Raw genomic sequence first — 16,435 nt, forward strand, 5'->3', positions numbered from 1 at the left:
GCTGAGGTGATAGAATTTGGGCCAGGGAGGTCGAAGCTGCAATGAGCTGAGATCATGCCACTGCACTGCAGCCAGGGTGACAGAGTGAGACCCTGTCTCAAAAAAATAAAGAAGCATAGAATTAGGAGGAATTACAATCAATATTCCTCCTCTTCAAGATTAATAAAGACTGCCACTTTAATGGCAACCTCAATTCAGTGCTGCTTTAGTTACTTCTCCTTTAGTCTGAAAATGAATTGATTTAAGGCAAATTCAGTAGGTTTTTACAGTTTCATTTGTCATCAGTGTTTTTCAAATATAAGTACTTTTGCAAATTGGACCAAATTCTTGGTGCAATTTAAAAAGTTGGGCCGTCTCTCATTTGCCTATTTTGAGAAAGGCTATTTCCCTTTTCTTTGATTTTCTGTTTTTTTAGAATGTTGAACCTACTTATTCTGAAGTTTACCTCCCTTTTAAAGGAAATATCTAGAAGTGTTTCTGGCAATGTGTTCATAATTAGGTTAAATTTTCCTCTTGATAACCTGGTGGCTGTAAAACTGAAATCACTGTGAATGAAAATAATCTTACTATGTCTGCGTCCCCTTGGCATTTGTAAATGAGTTCCTTGAAATTTTGTATTGGTAGATTTTAAAATATCAGTACTTTTATTTCAAAGTAAAATATGCCATAATATGTTTTATAGGATGAAGTGTTTGTTTTTTATTTGTACAGTATAATTACATATTGTATCACCTTCTTTGAAAATACATATTTTGAAAATAATATCACAGTTTTAGGCAAAGCGCATTCCTAGAAGTTTAAAATTAACATTTTCTAAATGTCTAAATTAAGGAGATAATTTTCTGTGAAAATAAAATGTTTGTGGGGGGTGAGGCTTATCACATATCACAGATCATACCTGTTTTAAAGGAAGAAAGTGAAAATAATCTTTAAATTTAGTTGGTGACATAAGCAGAAAGCATGTTTACTTTTTGATACTTAATAACTCTTGAGGTAGTAATAAACGATGATAGTTTCATAATCTTTTTTGCACTGTTGTAATTAAGTTTACACTTGGAGTTTCCAAGGCCAACATGTAAGGAATTGCTCTTTAATTAGGTTCCAACAGTTAGAATAAGCAAAAGGATGCCTGACCTATGACATTGAAGTGTGTCCTGATAGAGTTCCCTTAGTTGTGGTTAAAGCAAATAAAGAAAACAGTGAGCATTCTTTCACAATTTTATATTTTCTGTGTAAATGAGAATTCTTATTTTTAGAGAAGTACATTGAAAAGTATAACACAAATTAAATAAATGGAATAGACTATAAATTTAGAGCCACTTAAAAAGGATTACATGTATGCCAAGGTACAAATTATCTTTCATACTCAATTTCAGCTGTTACTCATCACTGCTTAACCTACTCTTGAGTAATAACAATATTCTTGAAGCTTTAAAACATTCTCTAATGTATTTTTAATATAGACGGAATACCCATCATTAGCTTTATGGAAAAAACCCTTGCAAACATTTGTTTCCCTTAATCATGTAAGCACCAAATATTTATTGATCACCTGGTGTAATTATATGTAGTGTTGTAAGTATGTCTCAGGATTCATTCAGCAAACATTTGTTGAGCATTTATTATGTAAAAGAAAAATGTATGATCCCTTTCTTTAATGTTTTCTGTGAATAGTGAAGATATAGGTATGCATAGAAAGACAACTAATAATTCATGGCAGTAAATTATCAGTGTTGACTCTCAATTTGGGGAAGAGTTTTGAAGAGAAAAAAAGATCACTTTTGGTTTGCAGTGGATATTGATAGTCTCAAAGGCGATGGAATCTCTGTGTAAAGATGATTTTGATAAAGGAAGGATTTAGGGACTACATTATGGTAGAGAACCAAGAGAGAAATTATAGGAACGGGAAAGAATATGTCTCGTATTCTTTTTCAGGGAATGTGACTATATCAGTTTGGAGTGCAAAGTTCATTATAGAAGATGAATGAATGGTTAGAAAGGAAAGGCATTAGGGACTGAATATTGTAGGACTATGTTTGGATCACATAGTGGTAATGAAATATAAAAGCTGAGTTCTTTTGCCTTTTTTTTTTTTTTTTTTTTAAGATGGAGTCTTGCTCTTTCGCCCAGGCTAGAGTGTAGTGGTGGGATCTTGGCTCACTGCAACCTCTGCCTCCCGCGTTCAAGCTATTCTCTTGCCTCAGCCTCCTGAGTAGCTTGGATTAAAGGAGCCTGCCACTGTGCCTGGCTAATTTTTGTATCTTTAGTAGAAACAGGGTTTCACCATCTTGGCCAGGCTGGTCTCTAACTCCTGACCTTGTGATCTGCCCGCCTCGGCCCCACAAAGTGCTGGGATTACAGGCGTGAGCCACCGCGCTCGGCCTTTTTTGACTTTGAAAAAATATTTCATTACGTATGTTCATTTTAGAAAGATTAGAATATATTGATGAAGAAAAAGTAGAAAATAATAACACAAAAATGAAAGTTTTTAGATATACTCATTTGGTGTTATCCAGGATGGATGAAATAAAAGGATGAATGAAGGTGGGAGGCCAGTTAGGAGACTGTTTTGGTGGTCTTCTTTTCCTCTTCCCTATCCTGTACTCTTCTTTTTTATCAAATGGGTGTACTCGTGGCAGAAGCTTGAAATTTGAGGAGTCAGAGCCAAAAGAAGGATGCAGTCTGAATAGTAACTCTGGGATCAGGTTACACAGTTGAAATAATAGACATTACACATTACGTTTCTTTCCTGGGTCTTGAGGAAGTTCTTTAGTGAGGGCTCAAGACATTTGGAAATGTTTGTAGATGGATGAAGTAAGTTCAACTTGGGTGATGGCTTTGTGCAGTTTGATAACTGTACATTTCTCCAAGTACAAACTTATGGGAACATTATTGGTGGTGAGAAGGATGAATCTGGAGATTTGTACTAAAAAGTTAGTGGCATTTTTGTAGAGGGAGATTCACATCTCTGAATTCTTCAACCATCCCAAAATTGAGCATGTCACGGAATCTTTCTGGCTAACAGCAAGCTGTAGGTTGTTACATCCTTTAATGCCATATGTCTGCAAAGGATCTTATCTATATATACTCTTGAATGACATGAACTGGCACATTTATGACTAGTGCAAAGGGACTAACTTGCATTTGCATGCAAATTTTTGTGGCTGGAAAGGTCGACCCGACTGGCTTGTGCAGCAACCTTTGCCATTGCCCTTGCTTGATAATGCTGTGAATTGCCCATGATTTTCCTAAGTGTAGCATGGAGGTTCCACTCAAGATCAAGCCTGAGATTCTCCATGAACTCTTCAGGACTATGGCACCTCTAATATCTTCAATTTGGAAATTACCAACTGCCTTGCTGATGCCTTGATTGAGGCTGAGTGATACCATTGTATATCTGCTGGATACAAATATCACTACTGTCACTCTGATGGCCATGTGTATCCCTTGCTTAGGTAGTATTTCTGGCCTGAACCAGTGATAGGCTGTGTACCACCAGAGTATCCTCCAGAAATTCTTCTTACTTCTGTGACCCTACCCCATCCCCGTCATTCTACTTCTACTACTTTGGGGAACTGTGGCTCTGCTATAACCTTGATGTAAGAGCAGGTGCTAGCACCCCACTGAATATTCCCATTTAGATCAGATCAGAGACTGTACCTGAATTATATCATCCTGTTGTTCTCATGGCCAGATAATGGGGGCAGCCAGTCCAAGCTAGGATCCCAGTGGTTTCTTTAGCTTTATACCAAGATTGAATGAGCTAGAGATGTTGCCTAAGAATTCTAAGCCTCTGGAGACTAAACTGCGTATCTAAATCCCTATAGGAGTACAGACTCATTCTTAGGACTTAGAGTTTTACATCGTTCAGGATATACATTGGAAAAGAACAATTGCTTTGCCAGGAGGGCTGCGCTTTTTGATTGAGAAAGATGATGTGGCTGTGGAAAGCACGTGGATCACATCAACTTGGGGTCGGGGTTATCAGAGGGCAGTCAGTTTGAGTGCTACCACCTGAGCACTCTTCTTCAGAAGAAAAAGAAAGCACTCCAGCTTAATCCTTGCATTTTAACTATTCCCAGTTTAAAGAGTTACATTGCAGCCTTTTGCAGCCACTTCCTTATCCCCTGAAGGGGAATGGGATAAGGAAAACATTCTTCTTTCCCTGAAGAGTTTAAAATTGAAGGGAGAAAATTTTAAGTCATCAGATAAAGGCAAAGACAGTTCATCCCTATTACTTTTTGAGGCACAGATATATCTCAATTAAAATCTGTATTAATTTTCCCACAGTTCAGTTGTATTGATCTCCTTTTTCATTCAAAAGGTCCACCTTGGGGCTGCATGCCAGCCAACTTGGTGCTTTTTTAAGGGCCGTGATGTTTTCTCTCAACCTAAGGAAATTCTTTGTGCTGTTTTATACCTTTACTGCCAGAGTAAGTTAAAATTGCCATTGAATCAATATATATAGGTTAATAAGTTTGCTGCTTTACCCAGTTTAACCTTGTCTCATTTTCAAGGTTTGCCAAGAGTTACCCTAGAGAGACAAATATTCTTTCTGTGTCATCTATCATTCTATTGACCTTCATAGTTGATTTGTCTGATATTTCTGAACAAAGGAAGACCAGTTAATGGTTAAAGGTAGAAGTATCTGGACCTCTACTCCAAATAAAAGCTTTCAAGTTACATTTGGAGATGATACTCTTGAATATTTTTTAACCATACTGTGTCTCTTAAGCAAAAATGCTGCTGCTTACCCATAGCATGCTAATTAATACCTTATATGTCTCATTCCTGATAATGAAGTTACTAGTACTATGTGGGAGGTTCATTCTTGTGGGCATTATATGAGGCTAGAAGAAAACAAAGACATGACAAATCTATAGACTTATGGTTCAGGCAGATACTTTCTTTAGTTTTTTCTTAGTCATTATGAGTCTTTCATTCAAGACAAATTTAGATGTATTTGTCTCAGAGTGAATGATGGAAGAAACCTGAAGGTAGCAAGAGTTAGCTCTCTGACGACAGAGAAAGAAGGAATTAGCTACCTGGAAATAATCTGTTCAGTATAGTTTTATTGTCAGAGTAAGTTAAAATGAATGATTCTGCCAGAATGTCAAGAATGGGTAACCTAGGCATCCTTTCCAGAAATGGGTCATCTAGTCAGTCATCCTTTCCAAGCTATGCTTTTGTTACTTAAGTATTCACTGAAATGTAAATACCATGTGTTTTATCATGTTTCATACTCTGAAAGTATCATTTTATTAATATGTTTTTGAAATAGGTACTGTGTTTTCTATTGTTCACATTATCATGATCATAAGTCTTAGAACTTTATGTATTCAAAGTAATAAAAATTTCAACTTTGGTCTGCCCAGACTGTAGAAAACCAAGCTTTGACACACACACACACACACACACAGAACATTTACTTTATTAAAAAAAAAAAAAGAGAGTGCATAGGGGCTTCAGGTCACTGTATTTTCAAGGGACTTATCCACATCTTTGATAATTCAGGATAGAGTATCTTAATATAACCTTTTTCTGTGCTCGACACCAAACTGTGCTGCACTGGTAACATATTAAGAATATGCTTAAAACATTTTCTCATGGAGATATTACCTTTTTAAAATATTTTAAATTTAAAGATGGTAGAAATCCATTTTCTTCTGCTATTGAGTGAGACTGAAGATAAGACTAGAGAATTGAGTGGAAGAAATAATTCCATTTGAGCCATTCTATTTCACATCTTTCCTAAATGGTCAATTCTTTTGGTTCTGGTTCTTTTGAAGTCATCATGATGAGAAACAGGGTTGGTAAAGCCAAAAGCATGACCTGGGAACAATAATGGGTTATTGATTCCACCAGAAGTCCACCTACCAGTGGCCCTGGCACTGTGAGAATAGAGCAGGCACATGTATCCAGAAAAGTTCCCTTTTGGCCGAGTGTAGTGGCTCACGCCTGTAATCTCAGCACTTTGGGAGGCCGAGGCAGGCAGATCATGAGATCAGGAGTTCGAGACCAGCCTGGCCAACATGGTGAAACCCCGTCTCTACTAAAAATAGAAAAAATTAGCCAGGCGTGGTGGCACATGCCTGTAATCCCAGCTACTCGGGGGGCTGAGGCAGGCAATCGCTTCAACCCGGGAGACAGAGGTTGCAGTGAGCTGAGACCATGCCACTGCATTACAGCCTGGGCAACAGGGCGAGACTCTGTCTCAAAAAAGAAAAAAAAAGGTTTCCTTTTTTGAAAGCTGTATTTCAGGATTGACAGTTGTAGTTCCCATTTGGGTTTCTGTGTCAAGAAGACTTTCTACCACGTTTCCTCATCCTGTAGACTGTGCTAAACTGTATCTCCACCTTCACCCCCCCCCCCAAATATACTTAAGTGTAGTATTCATAGTAATCTCATATATCAGTTCTTTTTTCAGCCATATCAAAGTTATGCAACTGGTGGGTGCCCCATCCTATGAGTTAAGAATTTAAGAACTGTGAATAGAAAAGAATATTTGAACTGGTAGGTGACACAGTAAATGAGTAAGCTGAGAATAGGGGCAGGGGAATCTACTTTGTAAGTCATATGTTAATTGTGATGATTGTGGGGCAAAACTGCAGCTGATTGAGAACCACTGCTTTATTCATTTACTTTTTTCAGCTTTTATTTCAGCTTCAAGGGATACATATGCAGATTGTTACATCAGAAAATTGTGTGATGCTGAGGTGTGATGTACAAATGGTCTCATCACCCAGGTAGTGAACATAGAGTACCCAATAAGTAGATTTTAGACCGTCCTCCCCTTCCCATAGTAGTCCTCAGTGTCTATTGTTCCCATCTTTATGGCCATGTGTACTCAGTGTTTAGCTCCCGATTATAAGTGAGAACATGTGGTATTTAGTTTTCTGTTCCCATGTTAATTTGCTGAGGATGATGTCTCCAGCTGCATCCATGTTGCTTCAAAAGTACATGGTTTCAGAGAACCTATGCTTTAAATCACATAAATTATTTAAGGAAGCATACTTCTTGTAATGCAGTTAATCTAATTTTGACATAGTAGAGTTATTTATGTGTGTAAATAAAATTTAGAGCCGGGGTGAACAAACAAGGCCCTGAGGTCAAATCTGGCCTGCTTTGTGTTTTGTAGTAAAGTTTGTCTCTGTTTGCAGATGACATGATTGTATATTTAGAAAAACTCATTGTCTCAGCCCAAAATCTCCTTAATCTCATAAGCAACTTCAGCAAAGTCTCAGGATACAAAACCAATGTGCAAAAGTCATAAGCATTCCTGTACACCAAAAACAGAACACCAAATCATGAGTGAACTCCTATTCACAATTGCTATAAAGAGAATAAAATACCTGGGAATACAACTTGAAGGGATGTGAAGGACCTCTTCAAGGAGAACTACAAACCATTGCTCAATGAAATAAGAGAGGACACAAACAAATGGAAAGACATTCCATGTTCATGGATAGGAAGAATCAGTATCGTGAAAATGGCCATACTGCCCAAAGTTATTTATAGATTCAGTGTTATCCCCATCAAGCTACCATTGACTTTCTTCACAGAATTGGAAAAAACTACTTTAAACTTCATATAGAACGAAAAAAGAGCCCACCTAGCCAAGACAATTCTAAGCAAAAAGAACAAAGCTGGAGGCATCATGCTACCTGACTTCAAACTATACTACAAGGCTACAGTAACCAAAACAGCATGGTACTGGTACCAAAACAGATACATAGACCAATGGAACAGAACAGAGGCCTCAGAAATAACACCACACATCTACAAATATCTGGTCTTTGACAAACCTGACGAAAGCAATGGGGAAAAGATTCCCTATTTAATAAATGGTGTTGGGAAAACTGGCTAGCCATAAGCAGAAAACTGAAACTGAACCCCTTCCTTACACTTTATACAAAAATTAACTCAAGGTGGATTAAAGACTTAAGTGTAAGACCTAAAACCGTAAAAATCCTAGAAGAAAACCTAGGAAATACCATTCAGGACATAGGGATGGGCAAAGACTTCATGTTCAAAACACCAAAAGCAATGGCAACAAAAGCCAAAATTGACACATTGGATCTAATTAAACTAAAGAACTACTGCAAAGAAAAACTATCATCAGAAGGAACAGGCAGCCTACAGAATGGGAGAAAATTTTTGCAATGTACCCATCTGACAAAGGGCTAATATTCAGAATCTACAAAGAAGTTAAACAGATTTACAAGAAACAAAGAAAGAACCCCATCAAAAAGTGGGCAAAGGATATGAACAGACACTTCTCAAAAGAAGACATTTATGGCAGCCAACAAACATATGAAAAAATGTTCATCATCACTGGTCATTAGAGAAATGCAAATCAAAACCACAATGAGATAACAATCTCACACCATTTAGAATGGCAATCATTAAAAAGTCAGGAAACAACAGATGCTAGAGAGGATGTGGAGGAATCAGGAACGCTTTTCCACTGTTGATGGGACTGTAAACTAGTTTAACCATTGTGGAAGACAGTGTGGTGATTCCTCAAGGATCTAGAACTAGAAATATCATTTGACCGAGCCATCCCATTACTGGGTACATACCCAAAAGATTGTAAGTCATGCTACTGTAAAGACACATGCTCACGTATGTTTATTGTGGCACTATTCACAATAGCAAAGACTTGGAACCAACCCATATGTCCATCGGTGATAGACTGGATAAAGAAATGTGGCACATATACACCATGGAATACTATGCAGCTATAAAAATGATGAGTTCATGTCATTTGCAGGGTCATGGATGAAGGTGGAAACCATCATTCTCCGCAAACTAACACAAGAACAGAAAACCAAACACCGTATATTCTCACTCATAAGTGGGAAATGAACAGTGAGAACACATGGACACAGGGAGGAGAACATCATACACTGGGGTCGGGGGATAGGGGACTAGGGGAAGGATAATATTAGGAGAAATACCTAATGTAGGTGATGGGTTGATGGGTGCAGCAAACCACCATGGCATGTGTATACCTATGCAACAAAACTGCACATTCTGCACATGTACCCCAGAACTTAAAGTATAATAAAAAAAAAAGAAATAAAAACGAAGTTTGATATTATCATTTACATATCGTCTATAGTTGCTTTTGTGCTACAGAGTCAGAGATGAGTAATTCCTATAGACATAAGTACTGGCTACCCAGCTTGAAATATTTACTATCTGACTCTTTACCACAAAAGTTTTTCAACATATTAGAGTGTTTTATAGTTTGTCAGAGCCTCCTTTGCTATGCACTGAGCTGTGAGCTGTAGTGAGTCTTAAGCTTAATGTTTGGTTTTATGTGAAAGCTTTGATGAAAAAAAATTTCAATTTGCACAAGTATGTAAATTAGATATGAAATTAACAGTTATTGCATATATTTGTGCTGGCTGCCATATGGACATACAATATAGTACATTGATTAAAAGAGGAGAAACTATGGAGCCAGACTGCTTTGGTTCAAATCCTGGCTCTACTTTTCTGTCATCTAAGGCAAGTCACTTATCCTTTCTGTGCCCCAGTTCTCTTAACCATAAAATGAGGATAATATTAAAACTTGCAAGGGCTAAATAAATTAGCATATACAAAGCATGTAGAACAATGTTTTCCATGTAATAAACACTAAATATTACTGTGATAACTTAAGGGTTCCAAAATCAACTCAATGTTTGGCCTCTTTAATTCATTACATAGCAATGAAGTACAAAGGTGTAAATGTGTAATAGTTGTTTTCAGAGTAAAATGGGGGAAAATAATTTCACTTAATTTGTTTCTTTCCCTAGTGGTAGCATCTTCAATTGCACAGAATATACCTTTTCTGTTCTGGTCTGCAAAATTGTACAGAAATGAATGAATGGAGGGAAAGCTGTTGAATTGGCATCTAGCCAGGCTACACATTTAACTCCAGCCAGAGATTAGAGTCCCCCCAAAAAATGTTGTTACCTCAGGTCTTGCCACTAGTAGAAAACAAAAGACCTCTAAAAAAATTATGGCTTTTTCAAAATGTTTATTACTTTCAATGTCTTCCCTGGGATGGTTACTCCAGCTCATGCAAAGCTCTGCCTTGTAGTAATGAGGGGTATCCATCAGAGTTTGTGTGCCCCAGCAAGCCTCCTCTTGCTTCTTAGAAATGCACATTTTAATATAATTTTCTATTTATGGTATATCATTTTTCCCAAAGCACAAAGATGATTACAAATCTTTTTAATCTCATATAATATCTAACAGTTATCATTTCCATATTTTTTCTTTTTGGAAAACCAAAAACAGAAGATTGGTAAATCTCAAGATAAAATTTTTATTCTCACTTTTTTTTCCCTGAGACATACTGTTTCTGTTAGATCTGTCACATATATTATGATTGATCAGCTTGCAATGAATTACTGAACTCCTTTGTATGCAGTTAATATTTATTAACCATTTAGGATATCAGCTACTCTACCAGGTGCTTTGCATGTGTTGCTTTGTTTAATCCACACAGCAACAACCCATGAGATACAACTATTATTATCACCATTTTACAATTGTATATGGTGAAACACAGAGAAGACAAGTAACTTTTTCAGATCACACATCTGGCAAAGTAGCCTGCCAGGGTTATACTTGACCATGTCTGATTCTAATATTTTCAACAACTCTTATTCTGCTTCTTGTTCTCTTTTTCCTACTTGTTTGAAACACCTCAGATCCTCTGGGCAGAGTAGATAGATGTAATTCAGGGACTCTGGTTGGATTTCAGGCAGCTCAAGTGTCTTAGAAAGCATTTTGCTGGCTTAGAGATGTCAACTTCAGAGAAGTGAAATATGTGTAAAATTAGGGGAGAAAAGAACTTACTTAATATTTTTAGAATTCTCTAGATCCTGTGGATAGGAAAATTGTTTTAAAAGCAGTATACCTGAATAAGGTGGGCCACCCTGAACACATACCAAGGATTAACTGTCTTCTAGTTCCCAAATACAACTCCCCTTCACAAAAAAAAAGTTATTATATAGTATCATGCTATGTATCTTCATGAGTATTGTGATCATTTCCTCCTAGAATATCAAATATTTGCCATAAATTTAATAATTCTTTTTAAAAGGACAGAGCATTTGTTATAGAGTATGTAGGCAGTGTGCTTTGAAGATAGAGGTCACATTTAGTGGGGGATTTGTGGTTTAATAGATTAGAAGAGGGGATTATTAGATGGGATGGGTTTGGTGGGATATGTGAGTTTTCTAAAGTCATGAGGTGTTTTATGCATGAGAACATAAAAGAGCTAGGGCTGGAATCAATTTTATTCTAATCTAACAGATATCTTCTACTCTTAAGACACCTGCGTGACGAAACGTGGCTTTCCCCATGTCTCCCTACTTTCACTACACTTAATGAATATGCACAGCTGTACATTGATACACTGTATCATCTATTCCCAATAGAGGGGTTTTGCTTCCTTAGATTTTAATTATCAGTAAGTTCATTGCAGTATTCTCTGCTTTCTTGGTTTCCAACTAATTTCCCCACTTGTTTTTTGTTCAACTAGTTACTTTCTTCTTCTACCCCTGTCTATAGCGTTTCTTGGCTTCCACTTCCTCTTATGTTCTCCCCTGAATTCCTTTATGTATGTTAATATTAAGCTGATTGTCATAATACTTACAAGGTTTTCATTGTCTGGACTTGACACAGTTTGGAATTTTCCTAGCACATCTGAAGTTAAGTTTTAAGTACAAAACAAAGTTATGCTGCTTTGTGTAACTTAACACCAGTCACAATTGAAGAAATTATGCCAAGGTTCATTTTCCCATGTCTTGGTTGTTTTGTGTTGGGAACCTGGAAACAGATTCTTTTTGAGGCAGGTAAAGTGCTACAGTTGAAAAAAAAAAAAAAGATGTGGGGGAATGGTATCTTTCAGGAAGCTGATCAGATCCATTCACTACACAAAAAATGTGGTGAAGATTTGGCTGCTTTTGGCAGAATCCTTTTCCATGGGTATCTAAAAATTGAACTTTCTTTAGTTGTTGAATAAATGCAAAATGCAATAAGTGTTTTCAGACAGGTAAGTGTTGATTTCTGGTATAACATTATATTAACAATTTCTCATTCCTGATTAGGATAAATTTCTTTACAATTCATTCCAAAAAAAATACAAAGATATCTCAGTGATACTTACAGTTGGTGAATCCTTTCCTTTTTTTAAATTTTTTATATTTTTTGAGACAGGGTCTGGCTCTGTTGCCCAGTCTGGAGTGCAGTGGCAATGTCTTGTTCACTGCAGCCTTGACCTCCCGGGCTCAAGTATTATTCCCACCTCAGCTCCCCAAGTAGCTGGGACCACAGGCACATGCCACCACACCCAGCTAATTTTTGTAGAAAGTAGGTTTTACCATGTTGCCCAGGCTAATACTTTACTTTTTATTGTATCTTTTTTCTCTGGTATCAAGCTTTTGGTAATTTCATTGTTGTTAGCTGTTTGTATCACCAATAGAAGTTAAGCAGACAGCAAGTGAAGAAATTCCAATTTGCCATTTGTCAGTAACTGGAGAGGAAGTGAGGGGTGGGAGATGGAGAAGGATCTGGCTGGAGAGCTGTAGTTTCACCTACAAAGAGTTTTGTTTTTGTTTGTTTGTTTTAATTTTGTTTTTTCTTTTAATTTTGAGAGCTTGTTGGGTGCTATAGGGAGGAAAGGTGGAGGAGAACTGCTGTTGGTAATTGTTATTCACCCTGCTCTGCTTTAGTCTCTTTGATAGTATCAGTGTCATGGTTGATATTTTGTGGCATTTTTTAGGACTGCATAATCCAGCAACTTATAATTCCCTGCTAGGCAAGGAACCACAGCTTTCAGTGTATACTTACAGAGTGACTCAGACAGTATCACTTCTTCTCTTTATGCCATATATTCTTCATTTATAAAATGGAGATTATAGACTTGTCCTTGAATATCTATTGAAGTAATTGCAAAAGTTCCATATGTATTTGAGTCTTTGCGAGGCCTTGAACATAGACTTTAATTAAACAAGACCTTACTGAGAGTCTTTTGTATGTATGTGCAAGATTTTTTTCCTGAAGGCACTATTGATCGTGTTAGGAAAGCAAGGCATGGTTAGTGGATTTATTGTTTAGGTGTTTTACAGCTATGATAGTTTTCATTTGTTATTGGCCACAGGTTTGAGAAGAGTATGAAACAACCATGTAGAAAATTTTCTAGCATCTCCCAGTCCCAGAAGATCTTCATCAGCCTTCAAGAGTCTATGAAGTATGACTATAACATAATGTGCCTGATATTTTTTTATTGTGGTAAAACATAATATTTATCATTTTAATAACTGATAAGTATAAATTCAGTGACATTAAATATGTTAAGTGTTGCGTAACTATTACCACTATCTATATACAAAACGTTATCATTATCCCCAATAAAAACTATGCCCATTAAACAATAACTCCCACCCTCCCCCCTCTCCCCACAGCCCCTGGTAACCTACCCTACTTTCTGTCTTTATGAATTTGCCTATTCTAAGTACTTCATATAGGTATAATTATACATTATTTTCCTTCTATATCTGCCTTATTTCACTAAGCATAATGTTTTCCAGGTCCATCCATGTTGTAGCATATATCAAAATTTAATTTCTTTTTATGACTGAATATTATTCTGTTTTATGTATAGATCACATTTGGGTTAGCCTTTTATCTTGTGCCTTATATTTTAATTTATAAAATGGTTTCATAATAAAAGGCTGTGATTTTATATCTAAATAAGGGATATAGGAAGAGTTTATTTTGTTAGAGGGGAAATGATTTATGGAAGATGAATGAGTAGTAATATGGCTTAGCAATTTTAAAATGAGGATAATTATGGTCTAACTTATAGGGGTTGTTTTGAGGATTAAAGAGTTAGTATATGTGTCTTAACAGCAATGTAGTATTATAACAGTATAAGTGCTATTTTGCTGTTTGCTATCATTATTATTATTAGTTGATGAGAGCTTCATAGTAGAGATCACAAATGAGGCAGGCCTTAATGCAACTCTGCAGGATTTGATTAGAAAAAGAATTTTAAGGTAAATGTAGAGAGAATGCAGATGGCATGTTTTTACAATAAGAAAGATGTCACACTGGTTAAACATATAGCTTTTGAGATCAACAGACCTGTGCTCCAATCTCAGGACTGCCATATATTTACTGTGTGACTTGGAATATAATCTTTCTAAGCTTTAATTGTAATCTTAAACATGGGGATATGTGTTAATTCATTCTTGCGTTGTTATAAAGGAATACCCGAAACTGGGTAATTTATAAAGAAAATACGTTTATTTTGTCACATGATCCTGGAGGCTGTACATGAAGCATAGCACCGACATCTGCTTCTGGTGAGGACCCCAGGAAGCTTTCAATCATGGCAGAAGGTGAAGGGGGGCCAGCGCATCACATGATGAAAGAGAGCAAGCGGGGTGGAAAGGCACTACACTCAAACAGCCAGATCTGTGAACTCAGATGAGTGAGAAATCACTCATCACCAAAGGGATGGTGCTAAGCCATTTATAAGGGTCTGCCCCCCTGATCCAATACCTCCCACTAGGCCCCACTCCAACATTGGAGATTATATTTTAACATGAGATTTGGAGGGAACAAACATATAAACCGTATCAGGATAATAATGATGGTAACATCAAAGGATTACTATGAGGATTAAAAGGAGTAAGACACTTTGCATGTTACCTGGCAATGAAAAAAACTTTCAAACAGGGATAGGCTCTATTAATTTAATACTTTTTGTGGTTACCATTTTTTGTCGTTGTTACCATTAGCATTATCCACATTGGCTCATAGTGGGTGATACCTTTGGAAAGGTATTAGGGAAATAAAGAAAGAGGAGTTGTAAGTGATTATGGCATACCCTTAAAATAGGAATGTGCACTTGAATTTAGGCAATGGGATGCCACTAACGTTTTATTTGAGAGAAAGAAAGAATGAGTGTGTGTGTGTGTGTGTGTATTTCTGTGTTTGTGTAAGTGTGTGTACATGTTCATGTATTTTGGCAGGAACATTAATAAGAAGAGGGGCCTTGCTGAAAGCAGTGATTTGAAAAGATCTGTTTACACTATGCAGATAATTTGGGTTTTGGAAAAGAATAGTTAAACAAAAGGGAACAAAATTGCTTATACAATTTTTAACAATTAGAAGGAAATTAGTAAGAGAAAAAAAATCTGAAGAAAAATGTTTACATGTGTTGGGTATTTAATTGTATGCCAGGCACTTTGCTAACCTCTCTATGTTGATTACTACCATTTCATGTTCACAGTAACCTTATAATGGAAGATTCTATTATTGTCTCCATTTTGTAGATGAGAAATCAGGGACATAAAGTGGTTAAGGTCACACAGATAGTGTGGTAGAGACAGCTAGTACCCCAAAATCCTTTATGACCTTTTCCCCATAGTAATAACATTTTCAGCTGGGCACGTGATGACTCCAAGTGAAAAACCACATTTCTTAATCTCCTTTGCAGTCAAGTATGACTGTGTTGTGCACCCCACCCACCCCTCAGAAAAAGAGTTGTGAATAATTTTGGAGAACTTTGAGAATTGGCTTGTACCCTCTGACCCTTCTTCCCTTCCTTATTCTGCCTTCCTCCTGTTACAGACATGTGACAGTCATAGCTCATCTGACTTCATGAAGGCCAGGGCTGCACCCTAGAATGGTAGAGCATAAAGCAGGGAGGAAGCTGGATCCCTATGGAACTTGGAAAACAGAACATCCACACCAATTCTGTACTGCCAACCTTTGGGCATTTACATCAGAAAGAAAAATAAGCTGCTCTCTGGGGTTTCCTCTTACTTTTTCACCTAACACAAATCCTTACTAATGAAGATCAGAGGGCACTCTCATCCACAATGTATACTCTTTACCTTGGCTACTCTCAGATACCCACCAGTTTTTATAAGGAATTGTAAAGATCTAACTCTTGTGTTGTAGCTCAGCCAGCCACATTTACTGAAGTTAGGCATATGTCCAGAGATGGATTCAAGAACCCAGTGGTATATTTTCTCAGCTTTCTTGAGTAAAAATCAACCAAGTAGAGAAGTTTGAAAGCTCTGCTTCTTCTACCTTTTGCTAGACGAGATTGCTTGCATTTCTTTTTGCTTTGCCTAAGTATCTCTAATTTTGAGAAAAGTAACCTTGGCACATAAGGAAAGAAGTTGAAGGGTAGTTTATTTAATTATCAAGAGCAATGATGTATAAATGGCTTTTGGGAAAAAATGATATCTAACTTTAAGTTAAGAATTTGTGTAGTTATTATTGGAAAGAAGTGAATTCTGTAAAACATTTATATAAGGTAAATGCGCTTTTAGATGCTGCATGTTATTCTATGATTTCTATTTTGAGCAATAACAAAAAGATGTTGAAATTATACCAGTTGACCAGTTGCTGA

General features: G+C 36.8%; 1 protein-coding gene across 13 annotated transcripts in view; it reads left to right on the forward strand.

The window, feature by feature from the left end:
- LOC105484451 (RAB GTPase activating protein 1 like) overlaps positions 1–16,435 on the forward strand; it is a 796,528-nt gene that overhangs the window by 374,348 nt on the left and 405,745 nt on the right. The gene's annotated exons all lie outside the window — the stretch shown is intronic.

This window comes from Macaca nemestrina, chromosome 1 (assembly GCF_043159975.1).
Source record: "Macaca nemestrina isolate mMacNem1 chromosome 1, mMacNem.hap1, whole genome shotgun sequence".
Taxonomy (NCBI): Eukaryota; Metazoa; Chordata; class Mammalia; order Primates; family Cercopithecidae; genus Macaca; species Macaca nemestrina.